Source organism: Anguilla rostrata, chromosome 8, assembly GCF_018555375.3.
Source record: "Anguilla rostrata isolate EN2019 chromosome 8, ASM1855537v3, whole genome shotgun sequence".
Classification (NCBI taxonomy): Eukaryota; Metazoa; Chordata; class Actinopteri; order Anguilliformes; family Anguillidae; genus Anguilla; species Anguilla rostrata.
This window is the reverse complement of record NC_057940.1, coordinates 9,770,218-9,786,155: the sequence shown is the minus strand read 5'-3', so window position 1 is coordinate 9,786,155 and position 15,938 is coordinate 9,770,218. Positions and strand designations below refer to the sequence as shown.

The 15,938-nt window shown below is 40.4% G+C and overlaps 1 long non-coding RNA gene across 1 annotated transcript in view; it reads left to right on the top strand.

Moving 5' to 3' along the window:
- The first annotated feature begins 8,077 nt into the window (after positions 1-8,077).
- Positions 8,078-15,938, top strand: part of LOC135260751 (uncharacterized) — a 31,004-nt gene continuing 23,143 nt past the window's right edge. Inside the window, exons 1-2 of the long non-coding RNA XR_010331742.1 lie at positions 8,078-8,284; positions 8,906-9,009. This is a non-coding gene — a long non-coding RNA (uncharacterized LOC135260751). The remainder of the gene's footprint in view (positions 8,285-8,905; positions 9,010-15,938) is intronic.

Sequence of the window (15,938 nt, the reverse complement as noted above, 5' to 3'; positions counted from 1 at the left end):
TTCAAACACCTATTGGCATTAGACATAAAGTTCCAGTTATTTTCTTTACCAGTCAGATGGGAAGAAAACTGGAGAAACTTGATTTTAACATGAATAAAATTAGACTGTCACTGTTCGCAGCCAATCGGGTAACAGCATAAAAAAAATGAATGATTGTCTCATTAAATACTTTCCATTAAATCAACTTTTAAAAGGATGACAAGATTCACAGCCAGGGGACATGTCTCAACAAATTGCAACAGGACTCTGACCAATCGCAACATATTGGAGTCATGCCCATTCACATTAGCAGGCAATCAATTTCAAAGTCATGAATCTATGTGTCCAGTTAGATAACCAGTAGGCCTATATCTGCACGAATCATTAAACTCATTAAATGTATACAAGGCAAAAGAGTGACTGATATTCATATGACTGTATTTATTTGCAGAGAATGAGATCATGCATCATTACAGTACTGGCCAGACCAGAGCAGAGGCCTTCTCTTGGGAGAGATAAAAGTGGCACAAGCAATGAGAGCAACTATAAGGATAGGTATATAAAATAAAAGGCACAAAATAGTTTGTGAACATGAAATAGACTATCTCGCACGCAACATTCAAAGCTTATAAAAGAGAGAGAAGGTGCTCTTAGTATAAGACAGCGCATGTAGCAGAAATACACACCAGAGCTCTTTAGAGAGACTACCCAAAGTAGACACTGGAGAACTCTTACAAAATAAAGCTTGTTTATTTAAATAACACCAATGTTTCGACATAGCATCTTCTTCAGAGTCAACAGGTAAACTGGACAAAGTTTGTGAACATGGTGTATTTAATAGGAATTGGTCTATAGACTTTATGTTAGAGCAGTATTTATACAGGGCACAGTGATATTTTGCATGCACGGTAAGATTTGTACATGCATTTGACTCCAATATCACTAATTGCATTACATAACCACAAACTCCAGTACATTTAACAGCATGCCAATTAACAGAATTCAGTGCAGCTTACAGACTTTCAGACCACAGGCCGCCAAGAGCAAGCCAAGGGTGACAGCAGCAAGAAGAAAAACTTGGACATTAAGAAACTAAAAATTTCTTAACAGTAAAACAAAAAAAGTTGTTAAAAAGAAGAGCATAAGTGGCTGTAATGTAATTGAAATATCACTCTTTGTTTTCTCAAGAGATTTTTTGGAATGGTACAGGGATTAATTTGGGCATCTATGGAGGCAGTGTCTGTCTGTCTGTGTGTGTGTGTGTGTGTACAAGCATGTTCAAACATCAGCCGTCCCCCCTCCCGGTTGCCCAACATGCATTATACAGGTTTCAGTATGGCTGGTGACAAGTTTCCTTTCAGCGTCCTGTCTAAAGCGCGCGTCCTCTGTCACACCCGCATAAGGTCAGAACACAGCACGTAAGCGAGGCGAAGCGGGAGCGTAGCCAGCCACATTTTGCTGGGGGGTATGACCCCACAACAGCATACCTGACCGTTAAGATCGTGTTTGGTGCGTCGCGGCTGAACGCACATTCTGCAGTAAACCTGGACCAGGGGGAAACGGCCTCAATCGAAGATTGGGACGAAACCTAAATATTTTCAGATTAATGCGACAACACTCCAAAATAATTTAATTCGGAGTAAGGCGCGACTGTTCGATCATCTTTCTTCAAAATTCATACAAGCAGTGCATGCCGTGCTCAGTTCTAAAGGGAAATTGAATGCGAATGTCTTATAGTACAAAACATTTTACTTATTAACGACATACCAATAACAAATACTAATGTAATACTCATAAGGTTTTTTTTTTTAATATAGAAAAGAGTTATTTTTTTCTCAGTTAGAAAATTAAACATTTCTTAAATCTGCAGATTACCTAGCCTAATATAGATTTATATGTGGACAATTCATTATCTGTACTGGAGCGGGCAGTTGAACAGCACTGTAATGAGCAACACGTTATATAACAAAATAAATAGACCTACATAAATCTTACTGCAAATATTGGCAGGCATAACCAACCGTAAGATCATGTTGTTGTTTTTTATCCCCGGGGTAAAGACACGTTAATTCAAAATAAATAATGAATGAATAACCATTCAATGAGGCAAATACAAACATTAATAGTACAATTTAGCAGAGGAGTCAGACTGCCTTTTTTTAATTTGGCCCTCAAAAACCAAACCGGACCAGCCAAATGTGAACTGAGCAGTACATTATAGTCCAGCTTTAACGAACCCCTGAGTGAAACGCATTTTGACTTAAGAGGCGCAAGCAGGCGTGTCCGATACGGTATTACAACTGTCAACACGAATTTAAACGTCTGTTTTTCAATTTATTCACAGGATATAAAAAAGTGCATCTACCATTACAGCACATTAGGTTAGTATGTGCTTACAAGATATGTTATTTAACGTGGGAAAATGTAATGACAAAAATTGCTCATGACCTTGCTGGATCATTCATTTTCCTCATAAGCATATTCTGTCATAGGTACGTACGTTTGGGTAAATATGAATGAGTGTGTGTGTGTGTGAACTTGTAATACTATCTTTGTGAGAAATGTCCTCACAATGATAGAAAGATGAGGAAAATTACACAACATGGGGACGTTTTGCTGGTCTTCACAAATTCAAGAGGCTGTTTTAGGATTAGGATTTAGGGTTAGGGTTAGAGAGAGAGAGAGAGAGAGAGAGAGAGAGAGAGAGAGAGAGAGACTGTAGTTAGGAAGTAACGACTTGCGTCATGTTTCATTTACATAACTAGAGGTACCTGATCTGATGGGGAATGTTGGCATTCACCAGGAAAAAAAACCTTGAAGTGGAACATCTGATCTGAAGCAAGCAGTTCTTTCAATAAAGTGGACGATGACTAGTGTGTCTTGTAAGACGGAACGCGTACGCTTGTTATAAGTGCGCAACAGTAAATGTGTGCCCGTGTTCCCCACAGCTCACACGCACTTGTCCGTGCGGAAAGCGTTCGTGCCGGTTCCTTCAAGCCACATAAATGCAGGTCCTGTGATTTCGCGCCTGTGAAGCAGGGTTTAAAGAGTGCTGCCTGCGCGAGGAGGAAGCCATTTTACAGAAACCGGTGAAGGCCCGTGAGCGGAGAGCAACTTGGAAGAAGAAGAAGGACCCGTGAAATAACATCATGCACGTGAAAACCTGGCTCGTCGCCGCCGTGATCTTGGGGTCTTGTGGCACCTTCACCACAGCGATGACAATGCCTTTGATGTGCAAAGCGATATGGTATTGTTGTTCGTTGATTTCATTTCTACTATATGTGTGGGAGCATGTTGCCACGTCGATCTCGTGTAGTTTGCTAATCTCGTATACTCTCATGATAAACGTATTAAGATGGAGGGGGTGTAAAAAAAAAACGAATTTCATATTTTAAAAAATGTTAAAGCCATACGCCTTTGACTATTCCGAATTGTAAATGCAAATCTCAATGGTGTTTACAGAGAAGCGTCTTGCTGCAAGGTTGATTAAAGCTCTTATGGGACATTCTCAGGCCTCAGTTTGCTGTGTGCAGCCCATGTTTTGTCAACCCGTGGCTCCAAAATGGCGGGCCTGGGAACACTGGTGGGTCATCAGGTCATTCCGAATGGACCCCAGACAAATGAAGCAGGAAACCTTTTTAATTCAGTGCACAAGATTTCACAGTAAAACATGTAGTATTTATTCAACTTTTACTTGAAACCAAGAGCGATAAAATGAACTTTATCAGAGTTAATTCAACAAAGTTTTACTGTGTACACGCCCAGTTGTTTTACCATTTCAATTCCTTGTGTAAGAATACATCATGCTACGGTTTATAAAGAGGTGGGGCACAACAGTTAGTTGCACAATAAGTAGATCATGGATTCCTGGGGCACGAGCTGTAAACGGTGTATTTTTCCCTCTTTGAAATATTGTTTGGATTTTGCCATTTAAATGGTAAGTGGTAAATGGACTGCATTTATATAGCGCTTTTATCCAAAGCGCTTTACAATTGATGCCTCTCATTTGCCAGAGCAGTTAGGGGTTAGGTGTCTTGCTCAAGGACACTTCGACACGCTCAGGGCGGGGTTTGAACCGGCAACCCTCCGACTGCCAGACAATCGGTCTTACCTCCTGAGCTATTTAACTATTGGAATGCCGGTTAGCTGATGAACAGGACTAATGTTTGCTTTCTTGAGTTACTATGACAAAAAAATTAATGCAGTGTAATTTTACATATTCTCAGATAACCAGAGTATTACCTCCCCTGCATGGATACTGATAAAATAGGGGGGGGGGGGGTTATATATTTCTTAGAATGTATTAGATCATACATAAACATGTTTTCAATTTTTTCTTTTTCTTTTTTCTTCTTTCAAGAAAAACAAACTTAGCCAAAATTCAAGTATAGGTGCTCCGTTATTGCAAGGCAACACATCACCCTGTAGGTGGCAGCATTACACCGTGTAAGACTTCAGTTGCTCTGTTCCAGTTGTATTTCATATGAAGTTGAATTGTAGTTTTAAATGTGTGGCACGGCCCGTGACTGAGATGTCCCCTCCTGTCACGCTGCAGGGTAATTGGACTCCCGTGCGACGACGTCTCCACAGCCCTGGTCAGTCAGATAAAGAAGTGGTCGGATGCGGATAACTGTTTGACAGGAGGCGAAAAATGTCTGTATGAGGTAAGAGCACTGCATTCTGGGAGTGCACCCCACAGAGAAGTGTGAGCTATGCTACCGGATAACTATTTGCTTGCCATTGGAATCTTTAAGACCCTATGCAATAAAAATGACACTTTTTCCCCTTTTATTACATACGTAAAGGGTCAAAGAAAACACATGCTGTCATTTTAAGCTTATTTTATTTTACTTTTTTTTTTGACTGAATGCAAAAAGTTCTTATACAGCCCAGTGAAAGATCATTTGCTATTGGTATATTTCTGATGACGAGTGCATTGGTATTCTTGTGTGAGCATCGTGACAACACTAAATTATAACAAGCAGTGACACAGCTGTCTAATGGGCTGTCAATCAGAAGTAAACCTGAAGCGGGTATCCATTACAGAACGCACATGCCATGTCAGACTTTCAGCTCTCATGTTGATGATTACATAATTCAAACCAAAAGGCTATTATATCTCTGCTTATAATTTTGAAAAAGTAATTGTGCATATTCATTTTGTGGCTTAATGGACATTTTAAATGCAAGAAAAAAAAGTAAGTGAACGGGGTCTTTAAATAATCTGCATGCTTTTCCCCCAGCTGCTTTCAGCCAACCAGACCTACATCTTTGCCAAGCACACTAGCCCCACAGGCAAGAGCGTGGACAGCCTCAGCTTCATCCTCAAACGCTACCGCGAAGCCCCAATGTGCCGCACCGTGGTGAGTTGGGGACCGGCCCCTTCCTCCAAGAGCCTCATGAAAAGGGGTTAAAGGTCACAGAGGTTCTGGCATATGAAATATATCCATCACCAAAAACTGTATTTCAAGAGCTTGAATCTACTAGATATGCATTACACACACACAGGCACACACACACACACACACACACACACACACACGTTTCATGACTTCATGTTATGCTTGATAATTTTTCAGTGCAATCATTCTCCGTAAGTACTCAGATGTGAATGATAATGCTGTATTTTAATTATCAAATGAAGTCAGTCAATCAAACCAGAGAAACTCACTGACCTTGTGATCCGTCTACAGGGCATATCTATCTCTCCAGCTGACGGGCGGAAATTTGACAATGGCACCAACTACTGCAACCTCTTCAACCTTGTGACAGGTAAGGGAGGAGCCTGACTGGACATACATCAATCAATCAATCAAATTTTATTTATATAGCGTATTTCACTGCAATACGCTGTATTTCACATAGTGCCTTCTTCACTATCTGGTTTGGCTCTGTTCACTTCTGTAGACACCTTAAGAACTCCAGACACAGTGTGCACTTAACTGCTGTATCCACTAGTAGTGTCTTTTTGGCTAGTATAGTCACGTGTCAAGGTTACACTACTGACATTTGTAATGAACTAGGTATCCTTTGTTAATGCTGACATTAATGGTATCATTTGCACTACTGTAGACATTATTTGCTTTTGTATTTTTCACACCAGTAGACACTAATATACTGTAAGATTTACCATTGTAAAGACTTGCAGTGTCACTTTCTCGACTGTAGATGCTTGTACTGTCCTCCGCAGCATTGCATTATCTGTGATTCCTTTCTCATTTTAACTGAAACATGCTTGTGTCTGTTTTCTCAACAGGAAGTGGTCTGGTCAACGTCCCTCTATTCAAGGAGGTTACGAATGACTTCATGTGCAGCCAGCGCTCCACAGCCAACTGTGAGGTCGTCTGAGTTTGAGGAAGCAGCATTCAGTTTGGACAACCGTGCGGTGGATGAACGCCGACCAATCAGTGTCCAGCTTTGACAACAGGTCTGGTGAGACTGGCCAATTGATGTACCGGCTCACTCCAAAGCTAGGATGACTATGTCCCGCACCAAAGCAACAATTAAAAAATAAACATGAAAAAAATGACTCAATGTCTGTCTGTTTTCAACATAATACCATATTGTACTTTATATCAGCATGGATATGAAATCCAGATCCGACCAGATTTGTCTCCCTTAAACTGTCACTTAACATGCTACTGCTTTGTTTTTTCATATTATTGCCACATAATGATGGCATGTTTAGCATCCTTGCCTTTCCATTGCCATATTCAGTAGTAGCCAGGAAGTGGCGCTGTTAGCTTTAGTTGCCACTAGTTGCTTTCGTTTCTGGATTATTTTATAGTAATACAGATTTATATTTTAAAGCAAGCGGTTTAGGTTGCACTATGGCATCAGTGTCTCACTGCTGGGATTTATACCCACAACCTAATTAAAAGCCTGCTTCTTGAGACAGTAATGTTGTCAATTATAGTAAAACTCTTTGGATAAGTATTAAGTTGTATAATAAGTTGTAAGATAATATATAGGGTTTACACTTTGACGCGAATGAAACATTTATGAACATTTTGTTTTTATTTATATTTTTTGCACTCGTGTAATCAGTATATCCTTATAACAAATCTAGCATATCTAAATGTTAAATGTGTTGCTTTTTTTTGGTACTCGTTTTCATATCATGTTTCATTCAGTGCCATTTCATTAATAAACTCTTGACTAGTAAACCGATCATTGATTTTTAAGGTGTGGTGTCATGTTTGGCTGGTTGCCATGGCATGTACTCTTTCAAGCACACACAGGTGCAATGCATTCACCTGTAAATACAATCAGCATACACCAGCACTATGAATGTTCACAAATAAAATGATTGTCCAACAATGATTAATTAATTTTTTTTTTTATTTTCATGACCAAATTTATTTTGATTTGAGACAGTATAAGGAACCTTTCAAAAACCAGGACATAAATCGTTTCAACAGTTGGACATTTGAATGAAAATTCTAAATGTGAATTTCCAGTTCATCTTCATGTTTTTTCCCGACTTTCCATAGTCTGAATAAAGTGGGAAAACATGTGAGGGTGGACTGGAAATTCACTTTTTACAACTTCCATTCATTCACTGAAAATGAACCTTTCTTTAAGTTCAATAACAACACTGATGGTGCCTGTAAGTTATAGTAGCTAGGCGGCTGGCTACTTAACCACCGAAAACACTATTCGCTGTCTTTCCAAAAAAACTGAATGCATGTCAGTTTCAAACGTCTGCCTTTTAACTTTGCATGAGCAACAACCGTTTTTTGCTGCCATCTACTGAAAAATAATTTTAAAAAGTGTCCGGAATAACAGAAAACGTTTAACTTTAGGGAGAGGTGGCTCTTTGACAGTGGACACCATCATTTCAGTACTATGACAGAGCCGTTCGCTGAGAAACCACCTTTTCGTTTTTGTCTTTTGAAAGGACACCTTTAACGATTTCAAAAAACGACCGTTTTGAAAGTCTGTGGACTTTACTCAAGTCAAGCGCTCATCGCACAGTGCCGCACTTTGGGATAATAGATTTTTTACAAGGCCAAGATACCAATTATTTTCTCGGCCAGTTACGCACTGGCCATATTAAAGGTAACTGGGATCACCGCGCCTGCGTTAAAAGCGGAAACCTACAGGAAGTGATGTCATGAAGGCCAAGGGCATGCGGTGCCTGAAAATAATGGCCTGCCGATGTTCATTCTTCGTGTTCCTACCTTTTTTTTTTCTTGAAACTAATTCAACAACTGTAACAAATCCTTGATTCGTGTATTTCTCAATATTGCCCCCTCAGCTACAACAGGAGCACATGCAGAGTCCCACAAACTGGCACGTGATGGTAAGGTATTTACCTTCGGCCGATGTTCTAAAATTTCATCCTACCTGACCGGCGCGTCCAAACATTTGTGTTACTTTCGCCTGTATTTTTTGACCGACGGTCAACGGTTATTAAATTGCCTTGATTTCCCAAAAAGTTGCTAATATAATTCAAGTCATTTCAGAAGAGAATGATCAAAGATGTTTGTTGTCACGCTGTGCATTTTAACATATTCTACCATGCCTTAAGTTGCCTGCTCAATGAACCTCGTAATATGAATCCAGTTGCATCCTCATATTTAAAGACTTGTTAGGAACTAATATGTTTCTGGGGAATGCGGAGGATTACTCTGGTTTTCTCCATGTTGGATGATGCTGACTACGATTTACATGCCAGTAAATATGTTCTACTTCATATTGTTCATTGATAGATAGACTTCATAGATACTTTTATAATCCTTACATTTCTCCCAAGTGCTTAATTTTAGGTTTTTCACCGACCGTCAACTAATTAACGTTGGCTCACGGTAGGCCTACTGGCAAGTTTGCTAACTTGATCTGTTGGACGATTATAACACAAACGATCAAATAGTATCCCACTAAATCTGCTTCCTTTCTTGTCCATGGTTTTTATTACTTTTAGCGGATTCGTGAGCCCCAAGTAAATTCCACCAAATTTAAAGTTTATTCCTACCTGACTAAAGTACAAGGCAGAGAACTCCAAAATCACCAGATATTGATTAACAGGTAGGTCTACCTTCGGCGGATGTTAGATAATTGTCAGAGGTTATCTTTTGCTGTCATCTTCTGCAAGACAGATAACGTGTGTTGAATAACTGAAAACGTTACATTTTATTTAGAGCTAGCTCTTTGATAGATTCGAGGGCTGGAAATGTTACACGGTAGTGCGTTGACAGTCTCTGCTTGGAAATTCACGTGTATTTATATTTTAGACTTTTTAAAAAGTGACTTTTACAATTCCTTGACATTCTTCATCTATGACATCAACCGTTCTGTTGCCTACATTGCTAACTTGGTTTGACCATGAATCATCCTTGCACCTGTTTGGAACCTGTCTGCTCTTAAGCCTTCTATCTCCAGATTATAGGGCTCAAATTATGGATGATTATACCGAGTGGACATGTAAATTTCATTGTACATTGCCGTGAAATGAATGGCCTTCTACCACTGTATGGGCCATCTCTAGCCTTGACATTCATTATAAAAGCAGTGACCTATTTGAAATGTTATTGTACATGTGACAGTGCTAACTATTATTTCATTGAAATATTTTTTCTCTCCTTTTACAACTTTTGGATCACATTGCAAAGGCTTTTATTTCCCTTTTCATTACATTAAATTACTGACTCTACAGCATATGATTTAAATAAACGGCCTCTGTGGTCTGAATAAGTCCGTTTATCTCGTGACCTTTTTCGTAAAGTCTGTTGGCGCGTCTTTTATAAACTATATCTGACAAAAGAGTGGCAGAGGGAAATTGGGTTCATGTAGTAGGCTGCATTAGTTGGGATGAAAAAAAAGTATATCATGTCAGGCCATTATGGATGGGAACGTTGCAGCAGCCTACATGATTCTCGTGGAAAGACATGCCAGACAGACAGGTCGTTAATCATTGACATATTTTCCTCTTGCCTGACGTGAAGGTTTTAGCGTTATTCTGGAGGGCCAAATGAAACCATGCACGGCTTATAGTTTGAATCTACTGGGAATTTCAGCTGTCATAAAGGCTTTTTGAAATTACATATGGGACCGGTTATTTATGATGGATCCCACCTAAGTATATTTTGCTAAGTGACAAATGTATTTACATTAGGTATATTTTATAGCCCTGTTATTAGGAATCACAGATTGTTGAAGTGGTCCCAGGAAAAATGTACCTATTTGTATTGTCCTTGGTTGGCAGTGAATTTGTTTGGCAGATGAACATTGTACCATGACTTGATGGCAACAAGGTCTTGCTTGTGCACCTTGGTTAAACATGCCTTGGCTCCTGGTTCGTGCAAACTGGAATAACATGTCAGCTGTAATTATGTCACTAATGGCTGGACATTTAAGTGTTTTCGCCACTGTCTCGTTGAAGTTTGGGGCTCTAACTGAAGTGAAATTCTCATTTTGTCTGTGAACTTCACTACAGGACTCTGAGTTCTGCTCTTGGGCTCAGGCTAGCTGAGCAGTTCATAAGAAACAGACATTAGTTTTCACCTCTGTCTCTTCTTTAAGGTGCGATCCTGATGTCCTCCCTGCAATGGGTTTGGGCACACGGGGCTTTTGGGTTCACAAATGAGAAGTTTTGTTATAACAGCCTCCATTAATATCCTGACAGAAACTTGGAGGGCACATGTCCGTAAAAAGTCATCAATTCCACACCAACGGAAGGAAAACGTTTTTTGTACATCTTAAAAAGAGTGGAAAAGGAATTGGCAGTTCAAAATATTGTTCCTATTTTCCTAGGCTTTTAAGTGTCTGTATAGGGTTAACGTCTTGTTTTGTATGCAGGTCTTCTTAATCTCGATCTGCACTGTGAACTTGATTTGACCAAAGGTGTGGTTGCTGCAGTGGATTTAAAAGACTCAAGTGGAGAGTGTCAGTTGTTTAAAAAAATAAAATAAAATAAAAGATACACATGACTCTTTCCCCTCTCTGTAATGACGGGCCATGGTGTAGACTATCCTAAACAGACCGCTCCATTTGCAGAGGAACCGATGCGTGCTGGTCTCAGGTCCGAGCCAGACCATCTGCTCCAGCATGTATGATGGTCTATGTATATATATACCCACGAAGAGAGCTGAGCTTTTTATAACTTTTGATTGAAGACAGAAGAGCAGAACTGCAAGCACTGGAACCGCGAGGTGCGTGCCAGTGACCACACGGCCCCGTACCTGTGTGTGTGTGTGTGTGTGTGTGTGTGTGTGTGTGTGTGTGTGTGTGTGTGTGTGTGTGTGTGTGTGTGTGTGTGTGTGTGTGTGTGTGTGTGTGTGTGTGTGTGTGTGTGTGTGGGAGAGAGAGAGAGGGAGAAACTGACCTAATGAAAAAAAACCAGTGTTGGTGAGCCAGTACTGGCGGGGTTCTCTCAGAACCAAGCAGGAAAACTTATGTTCCCCTGTAATCACATTGATACTGTGCTGTAGGAGGTGCCGTCCTTCTGATGTTGTCTTTGTATGACTGTGGTTAGGCTCAGAGTCTGCTGCGATCACATCCCAGTTAGCACTGCCTAATCTGAACTTCTGTTACCATCAAAGTTTTATGGAGAGGGTGTTGTCAATTTCATGCCTGTCATTTTAATTATCTATGCATTGCACTTATGATGTGGAAAGGGTCTCTTTTTGAACATCGCATGTCAGATTTACTAATGGATGTGGAAAGTCACCAGCCAGTTTTGGCTTAGTAGGAGCCAAAATGGCTCACTGTGAGACTGTCTGGGACTGCGCTGTTTGGGTCCAGATTAATGGCAGCATTGACTGAACTGCTTCCAGGCTGATTTGTTTTCTGTATGACAGGGGAGAGGGTTGTGTGTGTTTGTGACTCTCACTCTCTCTCTCACACTCACTCTCTCACTTTCTCACTGTCGCTCTCTCACTCTTACTCTCATCTCTCTCTCGAGGGACAGCTCCCGTATCTTCTGTCTCAGTGACATCATGGGCATAGGTCTGCATATGTGCAAGTGCTTCTATGTGTGTGTACATGGGTGTGCATGTTTGTATATATGAATGTGTGTGTGTGTTTGTGAGTGAGAGTGTACTGTATGTATGGGTGTGTGTACTTATGGGTGTGTGTGTCTGCATATGCATGTGCACATATATGCGTGTTTGTGGATGTGTCTTTGTTTAAAAAAATAAAATAAAAAACATAGGCCTACCATTTTTACAGTTCATGTATTGTAAATGACATTGTGAGTATCCCTTGTAACTGTATTCCCTGCCAATTCTTGCATAACCATAGCAAATTGTACATAGAGACTTGACTTATACATCTTTGGATTTCAAAACATCTTCAGCAATCATGAGGGACATTCAATCTTCTTGTTTTTACTCCTGCCAAGACACATTCGCATGACATATGGTGCATCTTCTACATTTGTTCTGACATGGTTTCGTCAGGCTGGATTGAGTTATTATTTGACTCCATAGTAGCCTACTACGCAGACAGAATGAAATCATTTTTCTTTCCCTTTTAGTGTTGTTTCCAAGCATTTGATAATGGGCAGTCACTGATTCGATCAGTGTTTTTTCACCCGCTTTTTCTCACTTAATGAAATTACGAAATCTCACACAGCATTCCAGTTTTGTCAGAAACCGAAAACAAATTCCAGAGAAAAATAGTATGGTATAATTTATGGAAAAATTGACATTTTTGATGTCAGCAGACCTTAATGCGTCTGTGTTTTTTTTAAATCGTTTGACTGGGGAGCTGTTGTGATTTCTTTTTCTGCTTGTTATTAAGTTTGGCCTCTGAAACTCCAACATGATCAAAAATGCAACCATTACATTACAGGCATTTAGCAGACGCTCTTATCCAGAGCGACTTACACAACTTTTACTTAGCATTTTACATTGTAAACATTTATACAGCTGGATGTATACTGAAGCAATTCCGGTTAAGTACCTTGCTCAAGCCTACAACAGCAGTGTCGTACCCGGGAATCGAACCTGCAACCTTTGGGTTACAAGCCCAGTTCCTTACCCACTGTGCTACACTCCGTCCAATGCTGTCAAGTGGATGCTGTCAAGAAAATTTAAATTTCTGATTTTGGGAATGATTTTACAGTGATTTCAGAGGTTGTGTTTTTTTTTTTTTTTATAGTGCTCACCTGACCTGGCCTGTCGACACGGCGGTTCGGTGACGCCGGCTTTGATTAATAAGAGCCTGCTTGTGTGGCTGTTACGAGGACAGAGACAGTGACCTTAGGTGATATTTGCTTTGGGCTTCGCCGGAATGCCGATGCCGTATTGTTCTGAAACCGGAGCGCCCGAGCAGCCCTGCAGGACCCTTCCCGCTGCGAGGGAAAGGTTACCCGTTTCACATGTATCCCTCTGCCCGACAACGGACACTAAAACCCTGTAACCCTTTAAGGTGTGACGTCACAATCATGTGATTGGAATGTTCTTAACTGAGCATTCTAATGCTGATGCTAACAATCACTACTGGTAGCTGAACGCAACGGAGTTCTAGAACACTGAAAACACTCCCAACAAAAAAACCCTAACTCTTTAAAGGGTTAAGTAGCGCTGCTAAATTGTTCATCCATGAACACCGGCCAGGCGTGTGGTTCTCAGCAGTTTTGGCATGGCCACAAAGGTTATGCCAAGTGGCACTGCAGCATAGGCGAAAGGGAGTTATCTTTTTTTAAAGAGAAGGAGATGGGCTTTAAATGAGAGTGGAGTAGAGATTAATTGAACTTGGATCGCTTCAGTATTGATGTTTCGACTGTGAGTTGATTACTCGTTGGGAGTTTATTGTAAGTTGATTGTGAGATGTGAAATCACTTGTGTGAAATGGAAGTAAAGCTTAACCAGCTGAATGGCACAACAAAGAATGCAGTTTGATCACAGTTAAGGGAACAGACTGCACCCTGGTTGTGGCTCTGGGGAAGTGTCATTTAATAGCATTATATATTCAAAAACATTTTATTTAAATGTTTAAAAAATTCTCTGGTGGCACAAAAAAAATCGTTGAGTTCTGAAGACATTTACAATCCATGGAACTGCACATACAAATGGACATACAAGGTTTTTGCATTTGACACTGAAGATGCTCAAGGATATGTGCAGTGAAACAGATGAATGAAATTCATTAAACTTTTAATGCCACTCAGTCAACTTTTTAATGCAATCCACTCGACATTCTTTGGTTAAAAATAAAGAACCAAAAAAAAAAACAGCCCACACATCATCCGTGTAGCCACAGGTACATTATACATTAATCCGCTCCACATTGAGCCACATTGCTGTTGTTATGGAGAGTTTGGACGATGCGTTTGTCTATGTCCACGCGCAAGCCAGGCATATGACATGAATTACCAGAGAATTTTTTTAGTTTTCATTTATCTATTTTTTCATTTTATCCATTTTATCCAAAGAGGCTGAAGTTGGCGGTGTCAAGCAAGCGGCCGATGATAAACGCTTAGAAACGCCTCGTGCGCTAGCGAGCCGTAAAACGGACGACTTTTACCCCGGTTTTGAGCCGTAAACTTTAACGTCTTTGTTAGCGACGCTTCTCGTCCTGCCGCCGGGCCTGAAGGCTCAGTGGCTGTGTTTGAAATGTAAGAGAGTCGTTTTGACAGCCCTAGCAGGCAGAAGCTGAGGTGGGGGTGGGGGGTTATTGTATTATTAGAATGTGTGTCTGTGGCGCAGCTGTCGTCTGTGTTTCTGGCATCGAGTGGAGTGAAGAAAAAATAAATTTAAAAAAATTAACTAGCGGCCTTATGATTAAGACCGTTAAAATTAACAACTCGTGAATTTCGCAAAAGCCCTTCGGATTTCCCCCCTTCCCATTTGTTTGTTTTACCCATTCCGCGCCGGTGAATGTGCCTAAAGTGCATTTCAGTTGTTTGAGCAGTAAAGTGAGGCCAGGGAACTGTATTTGTAGTAGGAACAAATCCCCACTCAGGAAATTTTTGTAGTGTCGCTCTGGGTGCTGTGTGTGGATGTGTGTGGGTGTGTGTGTGTGTGTGTGTGTGTGTGTACGTACGTGTGTGCGTGCGTGAGCATGTGTTTTTTTGCAGGGCAAAGAGTATAAGTTTTAATGCATAAATTATAAGTTATGTTTGTAACTCAACTTGTAATCACTGTGAAGATAGCTGAACAATCCTATGGTTATTAGCTCAACACCTGATTTTCAGTCTGATTAAAAATGCAATGTCTGATTTTACAACTAGACCACTTCCTTGGTGGTTGAGTAGATGGTGTTCTGGCCTCTAAGTGGTCATGGTATGTAAAAAAGAGTAGAAAACAACTAGCAAAGAAAACATCTAAACCGGCTTTTAACTGTATAATTATGAACTGTGGTTATATGAACTACAGGTGATCATTGCCATTTCCTTATCTGGGCCAGATTTTTAACTGTGAGTGACCATTACAGTTTCCTCTATTGGGCTCTGAAGTCAGATTATATATTGAGCCTTAGCCTCAACAGTCTAAATGACACACTGGTAGTATTTGCAGAAGGGACAAATATGTGTATTCAAAGGTAAATGAACCACAGTTTTGTCACAGAAGGCCGACTGCAGCGTGTCCCCAGAACACTGGGATATTCCAGCTCATTTTTCAGAATCCTTCTGATCCCCGGACAATCTTTCCATAACTTCTAGAGTGGAAACAGAAGTGTTCTGGTGTGCGTCAGGCGATTAAGTTCACTCACACATCCCCCCCCAACTTACTCATCTCAGGCCAGAGAGCGCTGCACATTTCCCAATGCATTCCAGATCTGTCATCAAAAGGAAGACTTTTTTTTTTTGAGGGGGAGGGAAGGGGGGGGTCATACTGGAAATCTAATAGAATCGATGGAAAACATTGCTCACCTCTTCCAGTTTAAGGAGTGTAAATAGAAACAGGCCAAAATATAAAATAAAAAAAGAATAAATAAAAATAAAAATGACTGGCTCTGATAGCATACATGCTTTTTAATTAAAGCTAAGGAAAAAGAGGGGATGTCACCTT